Below are 19,107 nucleotides of genomic sequence, written 5' to 3' on the forward strand. Positions count from 1 at the left end.
CCCTTGAATGAAGATTAAGATAAACACCAATGTGGCAATGAAAGAAAGCAAATTCACTCTGACTTCAGAGACGAAAAACTAATCAAGCATAATGTCCAGAAGGAGAATCCAGAAGAAGATGCAACTGTTAGAAGAAAATTCCAGGTACAAACATCATACCAAAAGACATGCCTCGTTTATATATGGTCAAAACAAAAAAGAAATAACATCACAGCATAAGACTCTAATAAATCTTGGATTACAAACCTTAAATACCATCTTATGGAAAAACCATCACATTGGAAAAGATTGCTTATAAGATGTGTCAATGTCCCCCCTCTCCTGGAACTTGGGTTATTTGTTGACAAACAAAAACAAGCCCAAGTTTGGAATCCTTTGTGCCACATTGAATTCTGCAAGTAATAAATATACTAAACAGGGGCACCCTGTTAGCTCTAAAAACCTCAGAGTAATTAATACAAACCAAACACAAACAGCCCCAGTCAGGGTACTCTTTGTGAATGATCTTCGAATAGGGGACTACATATATTGCATCACAAAAAACATTATTCAGTTTAGACCATATGGCACACAAACAGCAATGGCCAGTTATGGACATAGTAAAATGAACAAAACATATATTACATATGTAAAATATTTTAAACATCAGAAAATCTATGGAGAGGGTACCACAAGAAGTAAATCAATGGCCCTATAGTGCTCAATGGATAATCAGGTGCCATAGAAGGCGAAGGAAAGAAAGCATGTGGTAAAACAAATCTAGTTGCTGCATAATATTACTATTTGAGTAGTAGGTTAGTAGACACTATCCCACTTCCTACTGACTCCCTTTGCTTTAGTGGGCATGCCAAGAATAATCATCAATGTCCAAGAGGCAAAGAATTCTGCAGTCCTGCTTCCACCCTTTATGCTCAGCCGTCTGAGCAACTTATGGAACACTCGTCAGGTGCAGGAGCATAAGAACAATTCAAGTGGTCAAAGTCTAACCTCTTAGTTCTCCACAGTACTCTCAGCACAGATTTTGGCTAAGATGTAACAGTATGACCCATCCTGAAGGTTCATGCTTATCCAGGTGCAGCTGAAAGAAACAAAAAGCTAACAGGGATGCAGGGAAGTGAAAAATTTCTTCCCAAGAACACTCACTTGGAGAACAACCTTTTTCAGTAGATCGGAAATTGAAGCTGACCTTGATTTTTCAGGGAATCACAAACTGTTTGAATCTCATAATATGGGGATTCTTGTCCCATAATTGGCATATGTTCATTCAGAAGTCAATGATAAGAATCTGGACCACATGGCTTACATTGCAATGAATGAGACAGACTTAATAAGACAACAGAAAGGCCACATGATAGGTCAAATAAAATAGCAATAATGGTCAAAAAATATGTGGTACAAATTTGACTGGCAATGTATGGACTAAAAAAAATGAGAACACAGACAACGTACTCTCCAGGAGCAAAATTAGCTACTTTTTATCAGCATTTATAGCCATATCCCTTTTGTGGATTTTACAATGTTGTAAGATTTCAGAAACAAGTTATCCTTCCTTCTGTAATTGATTTAAATAATCAGTAGCTGTAGGGACCAAAGGATCAATATGACACAAATATGAAACAAATACTTGGATAGACACCTTCCATGGAAAAGAAATATGATAATTTGATTGTAATATGGGTCACTTGTTAAATAAGAACCACAATTGACTTGCAATAAATTGCCGTACCATACATCGCTCTAGACTTTGATTAGTTCACACTTCCCAGTTCACTGAGGTTGATAACCAAGGAAAAAGCATTTCAAAACTCTATGATTTACCTAAACATCTACAACAACATATAATATATTGAGCATCTCTCTCAGAAATGACAGAATGAAGAAATTAATGAAAAATAAAGATATCAATGAAAAAATATTGGGTCATTTCTTCATCTGCTGGCTTTTAATTCCTCTGTCCTTTACCGAAAGGGAAGGCTGTCTGGTCACTTATCCTAGAATAGCATTTGGAAATTCGGATCAACTCTAATGTCCCTTACTATTGTATCGTAAAACAATTGCAAAAAAAGAGAGTAAGGTTAGCTGTGCTACACAGAGACAGAGAAGAAGGAAGGATGAAATTCCTGGAAATGAAAACTTAGCATCTAGCCTCTCAACTGAAATACAGGAAGTCAAGGTTTGCAAAAGAAAATGATCTTGACCAACATCCGTTGAGTGGTATGGTTACGGATCAAGAAAAACAAAGACCCCCACTTAATATGGATGTAAGAAGTGACAATAATCCTTATATATTCAGACTGTCTCAACAGCAATGGAGACAGCTCTTTAAAGAAATATGAATTAAAAATCCATACATGCAAGAAACCCCAAAATGCAAATGAAATAGGTTTCAAAATCTGTCTACTTATTTGGATTTTATATCATGAGACACAGGGTGAACTGTAACGTATGGGAGATTTATTTTTAAATGGGAAGATATTTACATTTAGATCACACGTGTTTCTGGATTTGTGAGTACCTCACTATTACAATACGCTAGACTACTAAAGGCAGAGAAAATATCTGGCAACAATTCCCTGAGGAACCCATGACTACCAAAATGCTTCAAGTAAAATTTGACTTGACCACTAAACATGGATTGCACAAGTATGATAACTAAAGATGGAGAATGCACATAAGTCAAGCTTAAACCATTAATTGAAAAGTAGCACAAAGAAGAGATTAAAGAGACCAAAAAAGATAAAGATAGCATTATTGAGGGAAAGAGACAACATTACATGGAATAAATATCCCAAATCCAATAAAAACAGGAAAGTCGTCTGCTCTGTGGTATAGAGCAGCCCTGGAATGGACTCCCGCTTACCATCTACAATTAAACACATGTTATGATATTCTGCAAACTTTTAAAAATTCCCCTTTTCCAGCAATACGTTTTTTTCTCTATTATTGACATCTTGGTTCCAGGACACATTCATGTATTTGCATGCTTTATAATCCCAAATCAAATAAAAGTTTGTGTACATATATTGCTAGATAGTGAAAAAATATGCAAGTAGTTCGAGGTGGCAGTTGTAATAAAGGTATAGTTTGTTCTTATTATGCTTTAGAATGTTTAAGAAGGAAAATAAACAGACAAAGCAATTCTACAGGTTATAGTTTTAGCAAGACACAGAAGAGCAATTAAGCCTATGTGGTTGGAATCACAATTTGTTGATGAATTGAGGAAGGCCTTTAATGAATAATTTCTGGCTAAAGAAACAAAATTGTTATGCGTACAGAAATATGATAAACTATTGGAGGACTTGGAAACAAGAAAGACATTTTAAAGGGATCTTTTATTCCCACAAAATGACAAACCACCATAGAGTGATTATTCAATTTGTTATGATGCAAAGATAGAAAAAACGGTATTTATTCATAGCAATGATGCATACCATGGCAAAAAATATGATGTATGCCGCGTTAGATAAAATAGAGTTCACCATAAATGTGGTTGTTTTATGTTTACAATGGTTCCGAAACAAAATTAGAAAAGACTTACTGTGAAATATGTTATGAACTTCTGAAATGAATAAGATACGTTTTTAGAAAATCGGCAATATTTATAGCAGCCATACATAAAATCGCCTGTTGCTCTCAGTTTTATTGGTGTATGAAAGCAAAGTGTGGCCCCTAATCACTAATTTGGAGAGGTACCAGTAAATGAGGGGATTATTCCACTTCCAGTGATACTTTTCATAATGTAATCATTCTCAGGGATCATTGCGAGAGGGAGATCGCTCAGCAGAAATCCTGCTCAGCATTAGAAGAATGCATTTTTAAATAAAAAGGAAAAATGCATGGGTCTGACCTCTTCTGTCACCAGACACACCCCCACACCTGGCCCTTAGACAGTCAATTTGCTAGGCTTGCAGACAGAATTAGACCACCCTAGCAGACAGGGCATGCCCACTGGACAACCACAGATAAAAAGTTTTAAAAAAAGGGTAAATGGAGCAGGCTGCATCTGGCATCAGAGATCAACCACCTTCATTGCTGGAGCCCAAAAAATCATTCTATCTCCTGGGGTGGCAGTTTGAGGTTTACCCTAATCTTTCCATGTCTCAGGTGAGCAGAAATCTCTATTGATAAAAATGATTAGTATACAGAAACTAGAATGGTTTTGGGAAATCCTGAGCCTGACATCAGTCTGCACATTCCCACATCTGAGCAGCAAACAGGTTTTCTATCCCCTAGTAGAGAGACTGCCCCCAAAAGAGGAGAAATAAAGGTGAATGACAATGAGGATTTTGATGTGGTAGCTAGCGTAAATGATGTATGTGGAGAAAATAGCGAAGTAAATGATGAAAGTATGTGGATCAATGACTATGCCAAGAATGAAGAATTGAACCTGGTTAAAACATACCGTGTCAAAGGTTTGCCCAGTATCAAAGTCTTGTGGGTTCTATACATTTGTTTGCATAAGTTGTATCTGAGTTGTCCAATAAGGGTGAATTCTTGTTTCTTTCCGACAAATATTTGCTGCACCGACTACTTGAATTGTGTCACCAGGGACATATGGGAATGTCTGCATTGAAAAATCAAATACACGGACATTACTGGTGGCCAGGGATGGATGCTGAGGTTGATCGTCTAGTAAGACAGTGTGAAGTGTGTAAAGATGTGGCTAAAAAGTGCAAGATCCAGGTACCCCCTCCATGCAAGCAGTGACATGGCCAAAATGTGCATGGCAAAACGAGGGATTAGACATTGTAGGGCCTTTGAAGAATTTATCAGGAAATTTGAGATTTGTAATGGTACTTATAGATTATCATTTAATATGTCCTGAGGTGAAGTTTGTGGAAGGTGTAAACACTGGTACAGTGATTGAATTCCTCATGGGAGTATTTAGTAAAGAGGGCTTCCCTGAGAAATTAATTACTGGCAATGGTGTGTAGTTCATATTTAATGAGATGAAACACATTTTCAAGACTCACCGGCTAAGGCATTTATGTGTATCCTTATATGATCGACAATGCAATGGGTTGGTGGAATGATTTCATTGTGATTTGAAGGAAGGTATTCATTCGGCTATGGTTGGTAACAATCCCTTCCTTGTATCTGTTTGTAAAATATTGTTGCCGTATAGAATCTCTTTCATCAAAAAAAGGGGGGGGGGGGAACAAGGAGCCAGTTAATGGTCCAGTGTCCATGCTCCCAAAGGTTATCTTAACACAAAAAAGGTTGGGCACTGTTCCAAAGATAGGGTCCAGAGATTGACCCATATGTCTTATAAAAAGACAAAAGAAAAAGGGAGGGGAAACAAAATCCCAGGTTAAATGCACCCACCACAAGGGAGAAAGCACAAGTATTGCCTCTTGTTGCCCTCACACACCCCAAGGGGTGTCATGCTTCATCATCGGGCTATGCTCCTCGTTGGGCCGGCGCTGCAATTCCCAACGGGCCCCCCGAAGGGTCACTTTCTCAGAGATCTTTTTGAGGCATGCCGGATGGTGTATGAGGGTGTGTGGGGTGTGGGTTTTTAATGAGGGTAGCTAGAATGTGTGCAAAGTGAATTAAAAAATGACTGGGGGTTATGTTGATTTAGTAACCCTCCTGCCAACAATAAAAAAACTCTAATTTAGAGTATGGTCCCCAAAGACACATTGTGCCTCGGTGGCATTAAAACGGTCAACATGTTTCGCGCCTCTATCGCCGCTAGAGTCGTTGGCGCTTCATCAGGACCAAAGTAGTGCAGAAAGTGGTGAAATGCACGTGAATGTGTACGTAAATATAAAATTTAAACAAATATATATAAATACCTACAATATATGTCAGGGCGGGTCAATTGTACTGCTCCTGAACATGACCTAGGACACAGAAACAAAAAAAGGATACAGTTACAAAGGACGTGCATTAGACTGGCTTAATGCAACGTAGTATGCCACAGTCGTGTGCACCACATGCCAATGTTATACAAAGAAAAAAAGGAAAAAGGACGAGACCAAGTGGGGATACATGACTCCCTCGAGTGTTTTTCTCAAGACATTTGTGCTTATCTTTTATCATGCCTTTGTCTTCGCAACCTGACACGGTGCGGGTGTCTTATCGCCAACAGCCACTGAAGCGAGTTTTGCTCTTTGAGAGGTAAGAATACCTATAGGGAGGATGTCCTGTGGATATCTTTTGGATGTCTTTTTAAACCTTTTTGGGGTCTCAATAAGTGGAGAAGCCCCGGCTACAATGGAGCATATATTATTACGATTAGGGAGATTCTCTGCTCGTCATACAAGAGGAATTCCTTGTAAAATTGATACGCCATGATACACTTGCCTTGGTATCCTCCATGTCTTGAGAAAAACACACGAGGGAGTCATGTATCCCCACTTGGTCTCGTCCTTTTTCCTTTTTTTCTTTGTATAACATTGGCATGTGGTGCACACGACTGTGGCACACTACGTTGCATTAAGCCAGTCTAATGCACGTCCTTTGTAACTGTATCCTTTTTTTGTTTCTGTGTCCTAGGTCATGGTCAGGAGCAGTGCAATTGACCCGCCCTGACATATATTGTGGGTATTTATATATATTTGTTTAAATTTTATATTTACGTACACACTCACGTGCATTTCACTACTTTCTGCACTTCTTTGGTCCTGATGAAGCACCAACGACTCTAGCGGCGATAGAGGCGCGAAACATGTTGACCGTTTTAATGCCACCGAGGCACAATGTGTCTTTGGGGATCATACTCTAAATTAGAGTTTTTTTATTGTTGGCAGGAGGGTTACTAAACCAACATAACCCCCAGTCATTTTTTAATTCACTTTGCACACATTCTAGCTACCCTCATTAAAAACCCACACCCTACACACCCTCATACACCATCCGGCATGCCTCAAAAAGATCTCCGAGAAAGTGACCCTTCGGGGGGCCCGTTGGGAATTGCAGCGCCGGCCCAACGAGGAGCATAGCCCGATGATGAAGCATGACACCCCTTGGGGTGTGTGAGGGCAACAAGAGGCAATACTTGTGCTTTCTCCCTTGTGGTGGGTCCATTTAACCTGGGATTTTGTTTCCCCTCCCTTTTTCTTTTGTCTTTTTATAAGACATATGGGTCAATCTCTGGACCCTATCTTTGGAACAGTGCCCAACCTTTTTTGTGTTAAGATAACCTTTGGGAGCATGGACACTGGACCATTAACTGGCTCCTTGGTCCCCCCCCCCCTTTTTTTGATGGAATATTTGCACGGCAGTTCTGCCGAGGGACCGTTTATCTTTTCTTTCCCTTCTGTTCTCCATTTTCCTTTCATACATGAGACCTATATATCCTCAAGATGGTAGGCTCCTAGGCTTGTACATGAGTGATATTTTCTCCTTGTAGTGTGGTTTCAGTGGTCTAGGCCCCCCGTTTTTCCTTCCTTTTATCTCTGTTTACTACACCCATTGCTTTTGCAACAAATGAAGTAACTTTATTTTCCTAGATTAAAACGTGGTATGGGCTACACTCCTTGTTTCTTTCATTACTAACCATCATGGGTATGCCTTTGTGATCTACGTTCAGAGTTTAGTAGACGCTGTCATTAGGAGGATTCTACCTACCACGATTATGACAAGATCGCTTAACTCTGGCATTGACCGGTACACGTTTGATGGGCTGTGGTTTGACCGTATATAGAGTGCCAGTAATAATAAGCCTCCACTCGGGACGCCCATGCTCAGGGGATTACTAGTCCCGGTCTGCGCATGCACAGTAAGGGCGCATTTGCACGCATGCGCGTTTGCATTTTACAGCATGGTACGCCCCGGAAGGAGGATTCACCGAGGAACCTACGAGTTTAAAACCTCCGTCCCGCTGCCTCCAATGCATTACTGGCTTGGCGGTTGGACGCGTAGGTGTAAGAGTGCAGGCACCTGCTATCTACAGTGAGTACCAGATGATGATTGGGGATTAGGTCACGTAACCTATGTCTTTGGATGTGATGATAGCACCCCCTGTTCATTTGTGCTTATCTTTTATCATGCCTTTGTCTTAGCAACCTGACACGGTGCGGGTGTCTTATCGCCAACAGCCACTGAAGCGAGTTTTGCTCTTTGAGAGGTAAGAATACCTCTAGGGAGGATGTCCTGTGGATATCTTTTGGATGTCTTTTTAAACCTTTTTGGGGTCTCAATAAGTGGAGAAGCCCCGGCTACAATGGAGCATATATTATTACGATTAGGTAGATTCTCTGCTCGTCATACAAGAGGAATTCCTTGTAAAATTGATACGCCATGATACACTTGCCTTGGTATCCTCCATGTCTTGAGAAAAACACACGAGGGAGTCATGTATCCCCACTTGGTCTCGTCCTTTTTCCTTTTTTTTCTTTGTATAACATTGGCATGTGGTGCACACGACTGTGGCACACTACGTTGCATTAAGCCAGTCTAATGCACGTCCTTTGTAACTGTATCCTTTTTTTGTTTCTGTGTCCTAGGTCATGTTCAGGAGCAGTACAATTGGCCCGCCCTGACATATATTGTGGGTATTTATATATATTTGTTTAAATTTTATATTTACGTACACACTCACGTGCATTTCACCACTTTCTGCACTTCTTTGGTCCTGATGAAGCGCCAACGACTCTAGCGGCGATAGAGGCGCGAAACATGTTGACCGTTTTAATGCCACCGAGGCACAATGTGTCTTTGGGGACCATACTCTAAATTAGAGTTTTTTTATTGTTGGCACGAGGGTTACTAAATCAACATAACCCCCAGTCATTTTTGAATTCGATTTGCACACATTCTAGCTACCCTCCTTAAAAACCCACACCCCACACACCCTCATACACCATCCGGCATGCCTCAAAAAGATCTCCAAGAAAGTGACCCTTCGGGGGGCCCGTTGGGAATTGCAGCGCCGGCCCAACGAGGAGCATAGCCCGATGACGAAGCATGACACCCCTTGGGGTGTGTGAGGGCAACAAGAGGCAATACTTGTGCTTTCTCCCTTGTGGTGGGTCCATTTAACCTGGGATTTTGTTTCCCCTCCCTTTTTCTTTTGTCTTTTTATAAGACATATGGGTCAATCTCTGAACCCTATGTTTGGAACAGTGCCCAACCTTTTTTGTGTTAAGATAACCTTTGGGAGAATGGACACTGGACCATTAACTGGCTCCTTGGTCCCCCCCCCTTTTTTTTGATGGAATATTTGCTTGGCAGTTCTGCCGAGGGACCGTTTGTCTTTTCTTTCCCTTCTGTTCTCCATTTTCCTTTCATACATGAGACCTATATATCCTCAAGATGGTAGGCTCCTAGGCTTGTACATGAGTGATATTTTCTCCTTGTAGTGTGGTTTCAGTGGTGGAGGACCCCGTTTTTCCGTCCTTTTATGTCTGTTTACTACACCCATTGCTTTTGCAACAAATGAAGTAACTTTATTTTCCTAGATCAATACGTGGTATGGGCTACACTCCTTGTTTCTTTCATTACTAACCATCATGGGTATGCCTTTGTGATCTACGTTCAGAGTTTAGTAGACGCTGTCATTAGGAGGATTCTACCTACCACGATTATGACAAGATCACTTCACTCTGGCATTGACCGGTACACGTTTGATGGGCTGTGGTTTGACCGTATATAGAGTGCCAGTAATAATAAGCCTCCACTCGGGACGCCCATGGTGAGGGGATTACTAATCCCGGTCTGCGCATGCACAGTAAGGGCGCATTTGCACGCATGCGCGTTTGCATTTTACAGCATGGTACGCCCCGGAAGGAGGATTCACCGAGGAACCTACGAGTTTAAAACCTCCGTCCTGCTGCCTCCAATGCATTACTGGCTTGGCGGTTGGACGCGTAGGTGTAAGAGTGCAGGCACCTGCTATCTACAGTGAGTACCCGATGATGATTGGGGATTAGGTCACGTAACCTATGTCTTTGGATGTGATGATAGCACCCCCTGTTCATTTGTGCTTATCTTTTATCATGCCTTTGTCTTAGCAACCTGACACGGTGCGGGTGTCTTATCGCCAACATCCACTGAAGCGAGTTTTGCTCTTTGAGAGGTAAGAATACCTCTAGGGAGGATGTCCTGTGGATATCTTTTGGATGTCTTTTTAAACCTTTTTGGGGTCTCAATAAGTGGAGAAGCCCCGGCTACAATGGAGCATATATTATTACGATTAGGGAGATTCTCTGCTCGTCATACAAGAGGAATTCCTTGTAAAATTGATACGCCATGATACACTTGCCTTGGTATCCTCCATGTCTTGAGAAAAACACACGAGGGAGTCATGTATCCCCACTTGGTCTCGTCCTTTTTCCTTTTTTTCTTTGTATAACATTGGCATGTGGTGCACACGACTGTGGCACACTACATTGCATTAAGCCAGTCTAATGCACGTCCTTTGTAACTGTATCCTTTTTTTGTTTCTGTGTCCTAGGTCGTGTTCAGGAGCAGTACAATTGACCCGCCCTGACATATATTGTGGGTATTTATATATATTTGTTTAAATTTTATATTTATGTACACACTCACGTGCATTTCACCACTTTCTGCACTTCTTTGGTCCTGATGAAGCGCCAACGACTCTAGCGGCGATAGAGGCGCGAAACATGTTGGTGATTTTAATGCCACCGAGGCACAATGTGTCTTTGGGGACCATACTCTAAATTAGAGTTTTTTTATTGTTGGCAGGAGGGTTACTAAATCAACATAACCACCAGTCATTTTTTAATTCACTTTGCACACATTCTAGCTACCCTCATTAAAAACCCACACCCCACACACCCTCATACACCATCCGGCATGCCTCAAAAAGATCTCCGAGAAAGTGACCCTTCGGGGGGCCCGTTGGGAATTGCAGCGCCGGCCCAACGAGGAGCATAGCCCGTTGATGAAGCATGACACCCCTTGGGGTGTGTGAGGGCAACAAGAGGCAATACTTGTGCTTTCTCCCTTGTGGTGGGTCCATTTAACCTGGGATTTTGTTTCCCCTCCCTTTTTCTTTCGTATAGAATCTCTTCCCACACTGTCACTTGTGTATCACCTTTTATGCTGATGAAAGGAAGATGACCTACTTCCTTGATCTTCCCATGATGGTTCAAGATTAAACTGACTAGAAACAAGGCGATGATTGAGCAGGCTTTGGATGAAGTCAGGAGAATTGTCAGAAACAAACAGTGCTAGTCAAAGAGGCCATATGACATGGTATCTAAAGTTACTACATGCAAGATAGCTTTTGGTGATTTTGTGACAATAAGGGGTACAAGAATGAGTAAAGGCATCAGCAGATTCTCTAGACCGATCAAGGTGATTATAATCAACAAAGGAAGTGTGACCACCCAAGATGGTAAATGATAGAGTATGAAGAGACTTCCAAGTGTGCTAAATATTGTGTCAGCAAACTACCTTTAGAATGCAGATGTGATGTGGAACATACTCTATTGGATGAGCAAGAAGGAGAGGATGGTGATTTGTTCATTGAAGGAAATCTACGAGTGAGAGACAAAGGGTGTGAACCAAGGGCTAATGTAACAAACATGCCTATGACAGTAGAAGGCTCTGTAGACCACAAAAGCCCTGCAACAACTGTACAGAGTAAAATTTGCTATAATTCCTTTAAGGGAACTATTGTTTGATGATTAACTTGTGTAAGTGTTTCAAGCTTTCTTAAGAAGGCAGATGTGTTATGTTTTAATACATTACTGAATCAACTTATATTTTTTTCCTTTCCTTCCCTGACCCGCTTTCCCAACCTCCCTTTCTCTTACCTGTTTTCACTCCCTTCTACCTATTGATCATTGGGCATGAGCCCGAATGTTTCATGTCTGAGGGTTATGGAGTCTGGAATTGGAGGATGACAGTTTGTATCATTATTATGATGTGGGACACAGAGAAGAAAGGTAAAATAAACACACGCTTTACACACACTGATATTTACAGTTTCTTTTCATTTATTTATTGCAAATGATACAGTAAGTTTAATCAAAATCGACCCATCTCCCGCTGTATGCAGAAAGCCCACTAGATACCTAGTTTTTGGGTATTTCTTTGTACCAGACGAGTTAAAGCAGACATGTGAGGATATTAGCAAGCAAGGTCCCTCCCTCACTTAGGCTCTGGAATGTATTTTTCGCCTGCAGGATTGGAGTGTTTATCACCAAAATGTCTCTCTCAGGGTGGCAGAAAGGACATTAGACACAAGTCGTTGCTATTCAAAACATGAATGGGGAGGGTCACCCTGTCTTGCCAATGGGTGATCCACATTTACCCCTAAGCTCCCAACAGTTTTCTGCAGTCTTCACCCCACCACAGTGAAGACATGTCTGTCTAATCCCTCCCACCCCTCCAAACCGCCCTACCGCTCTTACCTGCATGGGCCGCTCCTGGAAAAGAGAATATGACTATACTGCAAGACGGACCGGCCTGCCTTCAAACCTTTTCAGTTCAGTAACTAAAGTACCATTAAATGACATGTTCTATATGAATTTCTGTGGATACGTATTTTCCTTGTTCAAAATTAGGTAATATAAAAAAACACAGAAATAAATGCTTACAGGAGAAAATACAAAATGTCAGACTTGGTCAATCAGTCAAATACATTTCATTTCGGTTCAGAGAAATATAAAAGTGCACAATACAGAAACCTTCTCAGTACAGAAAAACTTCTTCAGACATGTTCACACACCATACCAATATAAATATCATAATATCATAATCATTTTCAAATTTAGTGTATCTTGTTAATAGAATAGGTCCCTAAAGCTGCAAATCAAGACCAGGGAGAGAAAACCCTCAGACAGAGGCCCCTAATAGGGACTTGTAAAGGGATTGCCATGTCGCCCAGGCTACTATTGTATTTTCAGCTTAGGGCGCTACTGACTGATCACTAAAATTAATAAAATAAATAGTGCACCTGGACCAATTAAAAAACTGTAAAACCATGGATGGATATCATCCAACTGGACTAGTCCGAGTCTTCCAGGGTATCACTGGTTGCAGAGTGGGACACATAAGTTTAGAAAACCAAAAAGCTATACCCACAACGGGATTATTGAACAACCAGAACTAGTTAATTACCTAGGACAATAGATATTAACAGGTAACGATTAAGACATCAGGGTCCCTTAGAGAAGGCCCATTACCTATTCATATTGACATGCTCCCCCCTTAACAGAAAGACAACATGGCCTAATGGTTTAATTGCCTGGCAATCTGATATATTTTACCCATAACGCCTTCAGATCGTGGCAGCAACTCTGATGACATTTGCGACTGCAATACAAATATCAGTAGGGGTCAGTGAGTACAGATAACATAAACCTTCACTATAAGTACACAGACGGTGCTTTCTTAGTAATGGGAGCAGAAATCTAGCTATCACAGACTTATAAAGTGCACGGTGTAGAGTACTTTGCTTGGGTGAATTATCACAGGGGCATGGCGTGAGGTTGACCGACCATCCTCCTTGATGTGGGAAAGCTACCAAAAAGTGCATGGTGCCTAACCGGAACCTTATGGAATAAAATATGGTGTGCAGATTTGTGCTACAAGCTAAATAAAACTGAGGGGTAGCCGAAACAGGGGTCGTAACTCCAGGATAACCCTGGCAATGATGATAAGACATATTGTCCCTAGTGGAGAAAGCCAGTTTGATAGTATCTTTGCCATTTGAAGGCATATTTGGGGGATTTTCGTAGAGTTGGCCGAGGCCAAACTCATGAAATCTCTTTCAAATAGTGAAGCCAGGGGATGTTATCAACACTATGAACAGCAAGGCAATCCCTAATAATATCTCTGGAAATTGATAAATCCTCCTTTAGCCAGATCTTGAGCCATAAACACAATGGGGCGAGGCCAATACGATCCTTCATTAACTCTGTGCCGAATTCTGCATTGCAGAGTGTTGTAGAGGCACTTGTGGGTCCCATCAGGAGTCTTCTAATAAAGTTGTTCTCGGCTACTTTAAGCTTATGACTCCTGTTGCACCCCCATACCCTGCCCCATTAGTGGCAATAGGGAGGCATTTAGCTCTATAGAGAGTTAGCAGTTCTTTTACTCATTTCTGCTCCAAGTTAGAAGCAAACCGAAAGAGCGCGTCTGACGCCCTGCTTGTCTGCTGCGCTCTCACGGTCAGCAGGGGGTCCCATTTCAACTGAGTATTAAATAAGTTACCCAAATATGATATTTTTACATTTTCTATCACCTTTCCCTGCATCACAAAGGTTTTTGTTTTTGTAGAATGTCCGACTCAACATAAATGCAAAAGCCAGCTTTTCATGGCTATTCATCTCTTTCAGCCAATCTATAATTAAAGAACACGTTCGAGCATGTGATAAGAAAAATGCATGACCCCTCAAACAACTCAAGTTCATGTCACCTTATGGAAGAACATTATTTTAGGTTTTTCTTTTCGCCTATGGACATAAGACATGAAGAGTTAAACAGTGAGCAGGGCTACCCTACCGGTTCAGAGAGTAAAGTGCGAAGGCCCACTTAAACCTAAGTAGTCAGGTTTCCCTAAAACCAGTCCTCTAGAGTTAGAAAAAATGCTTCTCCTTCCATCAAATCTCGTAAAATGTACACCTTCCAGGAAAGGACATTCAACATATCTACCAATTATTTGTTTTACTGCAAAATGAACCAAAGTGTAATGTGTAGGTGTAAGCGCCTTCTAGTTCCATAACTACATCTATCATAAAGTGGTACTACACTGCAGTTTCCAACCCTTGCATCCCTTAAATGAGCAATGCTAAGATATCCTAACACATTTATTCTCTGTTTGATTGTATGATTACATTAGCCAATCCAGCAAGATTTGTTTTCAGACCACCAAACTGTCAATATTGGCCTCATTCGATATAAAGCTGTTGTAATCGCCTACTTGGTACGTTCCTTTCCCCCCCTCTCCTTTCTCCTCCCTTGGTTCTTCCCTTCCCTGTCACCAACAATCTATTGCACCCTTCCTCTGGTTATACTGGGTCCTGTGGTGGTGTAAGGATAACAAAAGCCTTACATCTACACATTATTATATAAGTCGCCGAGAATATATAAGCCCCTGTGAAAGAAACCTTGTACTTTGGGTATTAAAATAAAGTTAAGAATTAAAGAATTAAACATTAAATTAAAGGGTAGTGATTCATTGGATACCAACGTGAACTTGAAGGCATCCATTGCATCACTAATGATCAAAGAGAAGCATGGCAAAGAGAAGAAAGCCAATCTCAAGAGTGCATTTTTGAACCTCCACACTGCAGTACAGAAACAACTGGGTTAAGTGACAGATGTGCAAATTATGAAAACAGTGTGGGCAGGGCCGGCTTTATAGGGATGCGACCAGTGGGACGGATTCCACAAAGTATAGTTCTGTGCTTTGTTTATTGAACCGGGATCAATGGCCAGATAGTAGCCTCTTTTTAAAATACAGGCCTCCCTATCCATACAAAAACTTAAGGACCATGTGGCCTGTTTTAAAGTACCTTTTAATTGGTGTTGCGTCAGCTTGTCTAATGTCACATTTACGGTCATTGATGCAAACTGTTGGACATTCGGTACACTGTGCCCAGGTAACTTTTCAGGAGAGGGCAATATGTTGCCATATTGGAGTCCAGTCCGAGAGGGTGATGTTGTGAAAGCAAAAGTGCTCATTATGGGCCTCATGTAGGTAGCATACCAGTTACCACTTCTAAAATACCGAACGATACCGAATCGGTATTTTAGAAGTGGTAACTGGTATGTAGGTAATGAGTCGGTATTTTTTACCGATTCGTTACTATTCGGTAATTACCGATTCGGTATTTACCGATTCGGTAATGAGGCATACCTTCCCATTGATGGGAAGGTATGCCTCATTACCGAATCGGTAAATACCGATTCGGTAATGGGGGGAACACATACAAGGGTGGCAGGGTGTCACATTGACACCCTGTTGCACCCCTGATTCGGCCATGTGTGCACATGTGGCACACATACATGCCCTAAGGGCATGTATGTATGCCACATTGCACACTGCTACGCGCGTAAAAATGCATTAACACATACATTAATTATTTACCACCAACTATAAGTTGGTGGTAAATACCGACTCTTAAACACACACACACACTCCCCCTACATCTCGATTTTGGGTTCGGAATTTACCGAATCGGTAAAATTACCGATTCGGAAAAGTTACCGATTCGGTAACATTACCGATTCGGTATTATTACCGAATCGGTAATTTTACCGATTCGGTAAATTCCGAAACCAAAATTCGTCCCCCTACATAACAATAGCCAAAATACCGGTCGGTAACGGTATAATTACCGAAAATCGGCCGTTACCGACCGGTATTTGGCTACCTACATGAGGCCCTAAGTGAGGTGATTTAGTAGTAGCCTGGAAAGAAGTTTCCCTGGGACTGTGAGGGAAGTCTGAGTGCTCCTGGTTCTGGGCTGCTCCATGAGAACTCTTACGATTTGTTGATGGTTGGAGACCTCTGACACCTTTAGTGCTAGCGAAGGAGGTTCCCTTTCCTGCCTATACCCATTGTGACTGTGACTGGAAGAAACTGTCAGCATTTCACGTCATGCAGAGAGCAAGCTCAGAGTTGGCTGGGGTAACGGTGTTGGAGTCTAACAGCACTGCCCTGAAGAGCTGTAAGAAAGCCTTTCAATATGCACCAACAACCTAACCATGCTCCCTCCCTCCCTGTACCTGAGAGTAAGTGTGAAACAGACTGGTCATCAATAACCAGTCCTGGTAGTTCTGAATACTGGCAGCAATTTGTGTAGGGGTCACCTAGCCCTCACAAATCAATGTAATAGTACATTGCCACTTGTGCAAAGTGAGACCTACCCCAATAAAAGTGAATTTCTGTTAACCAATAAGATAAATAACGTTTTAACATTTTGCTTACTCCATGTCAAGTGCAAGCTAGTTGTCCAGTTCTAAATATTTTACTTTCATTCTACTTTTGTAGTTTTCACATGACTGAAACAGCTTGCCTGATCTGATGTGGGGCAACTTGGATTCTCTGGGTTAGGTTCTAGAAAGAGAGGGGAAATATGTTTTTTATTAAGCAGCCTGTCTCAAACCATGTAAGCGATTGGTAGCTGGTCTCTACACTTGTTTTTCCACTTCCATTGGTACTTGGGGTCCAGTAAAGGCTGTTGAGATGGCTGGATTTAGTGAGGTTCCATCTCTGTAAAAGCACTGCAGGGTTCCTACAGAAACAGATCCACTCTTTCTGAACATTTGACAAGATGCTACAGTGTCATCATTACGCCATTACTGATTTTGTGAGGATGGCGAGATATGATCAAAACATATGATGATCAGAACATATGATCGCAAATGACTATAAGCCTTTGAAATATCAGTCCTCTTGACTTCAGTGCACCAGACTAACATCAAGGGCTGCAATTTTAGAAAATTCCTAGACCCACAGGGGACCCTCTACTTTTGTAAACATTGCTTCACAAAATATAGTTGATTGGCAATTAAAATTACTAAGTGAACATTAAGATACTTGTCATTGGTCTTTGATGGATATAGCTCTTCTAAAATGATGTTGTGGCAAATGAAACTGCATATGTCCGGGCTCACATATTAGCAAATATTCTCATTGCAAATTGTTATTGTCTCAAAAAACCTTCCTCTTACATAATCACCTTATTTAATACTGGAGGATGGGATACACTTGTAATATGGTGAATGGAACATCTGGTAGATTTGTGATGAAGTATTCCATCTGCCAAACTCAAATGAAGGCATTGATTCTTCTTCATTTCCACTCCACCAGATGTATAAACAAATCTAACATTTTCAGCCCATGTTGTCCACAGAACGTGTTGACTCTATCATAAGACTGGAAATTATCAGCCACTTCTTAGGTCATAACACACCAAGTTATTGGTTTTCTAATTGTTTGCCACTGCATAGTTAGTACTAAACCAGAGTCAGGAGTCCGTCAAAGGGACGTGGTAACTCTTTTTAAGTACCGCCTGCTTGGCTAGATCTCCCTCCTAACATGGCCTTTGTCCCTTTTAGATTACGATCGAGAGTAGGAAGAAGCAGTCTGTTAACGGAGCACTGAACGAAGGGTCAGAATACTGATGGTGACACTTCTTTGAAAGTAACCCCTGACAAAAAGCCAAGTAGGCTCGAAATGCATTGGGTATTTACAAAGCATGTTAACTTCATAAAGTGGTTGATGTGGACGTACCTCTGTATAAAGCTTTGATTGGCGTACAATTGGTATTTGAAGACGTCAATAAAGACTACAGATTTGATCACACTGTCTCCTTTGTGATGAAAAGATAACAGTATATGGATTAAATATTGGAGAATGAAACAGTTATAATGAGTTAACATTGGAGTACTGGATAAAAGTAATATATTGGCGGGATCAATTCCCACTTTTTGCAGCGCGACAGTGGGAGTGCAAGAGGTGTGCTCTTCCTTTAATACTTTGCCCCTTTTCGGTATTTGGATTTTCAGGGGCTATAGTATTAGAGCCCGATGTGCTTAAATTGTTTTAGTAGTTCATATGTCTTCAGTCTGATTTAGTGTTAATCCCTTACCCTGTTCTGTTTTAGGGATTTACTTTTAGCTTAAGCTTTGTTTTAGATGTACTTCTTGCTGTCCACTGTAGAGTTGTCTTTCTTTCTCAACGGTCCCTACTTTATTTTGTCTGTGTCTGTAATTGAGTCCAGGCAATATGACCACCTTTTGTAAGTTCACCATACAGAACAGAACTTGATCATTTACTTTGTTGGAATGGAAAAAATAGTTCCTCTTGCACTTAGTATTCTAAGGAGTTGAAAGTAGGTTATTTCTCAGCCATATTGAGTCTGCTACAATATGCACAATATGGGTTTGAATTAAATGACAGGGCAAATTTAACCTTTTCTTTTCTGGAAGTTAGTAAGTTGAATACCATTACATTTGGGCATTGTGAGTAGCACATCTAATACTTATTGTGAAATGCTCTAGAACTCAGGAGCTGCAGTCGCTCCACTGATTGAAGTTTTCTTCTTCATTCATTCCCTGAGGGTCAGGCAAATTAAGCTGTTGTTTATACTAATAAATTAATTGAGGACATCTATTGTTTTCTATATGACCACTCAGGGACTCATTTAGAACATAATCTGCATTTTCTGGAGA

Source organism: Triturus cristatus, chromosome 5_2, assembly GCF_964204655.1.
Source record: "Triturus cristatus chromosome 5_2, aTriCri1.1, whole genome shotgun sequence".
Taxonomy (NCBI): Eukaryota; Metazoa; Chordata; class Amphibia; order Caudata; family Salamandridae; genus Triturus; species Triturus cristatus.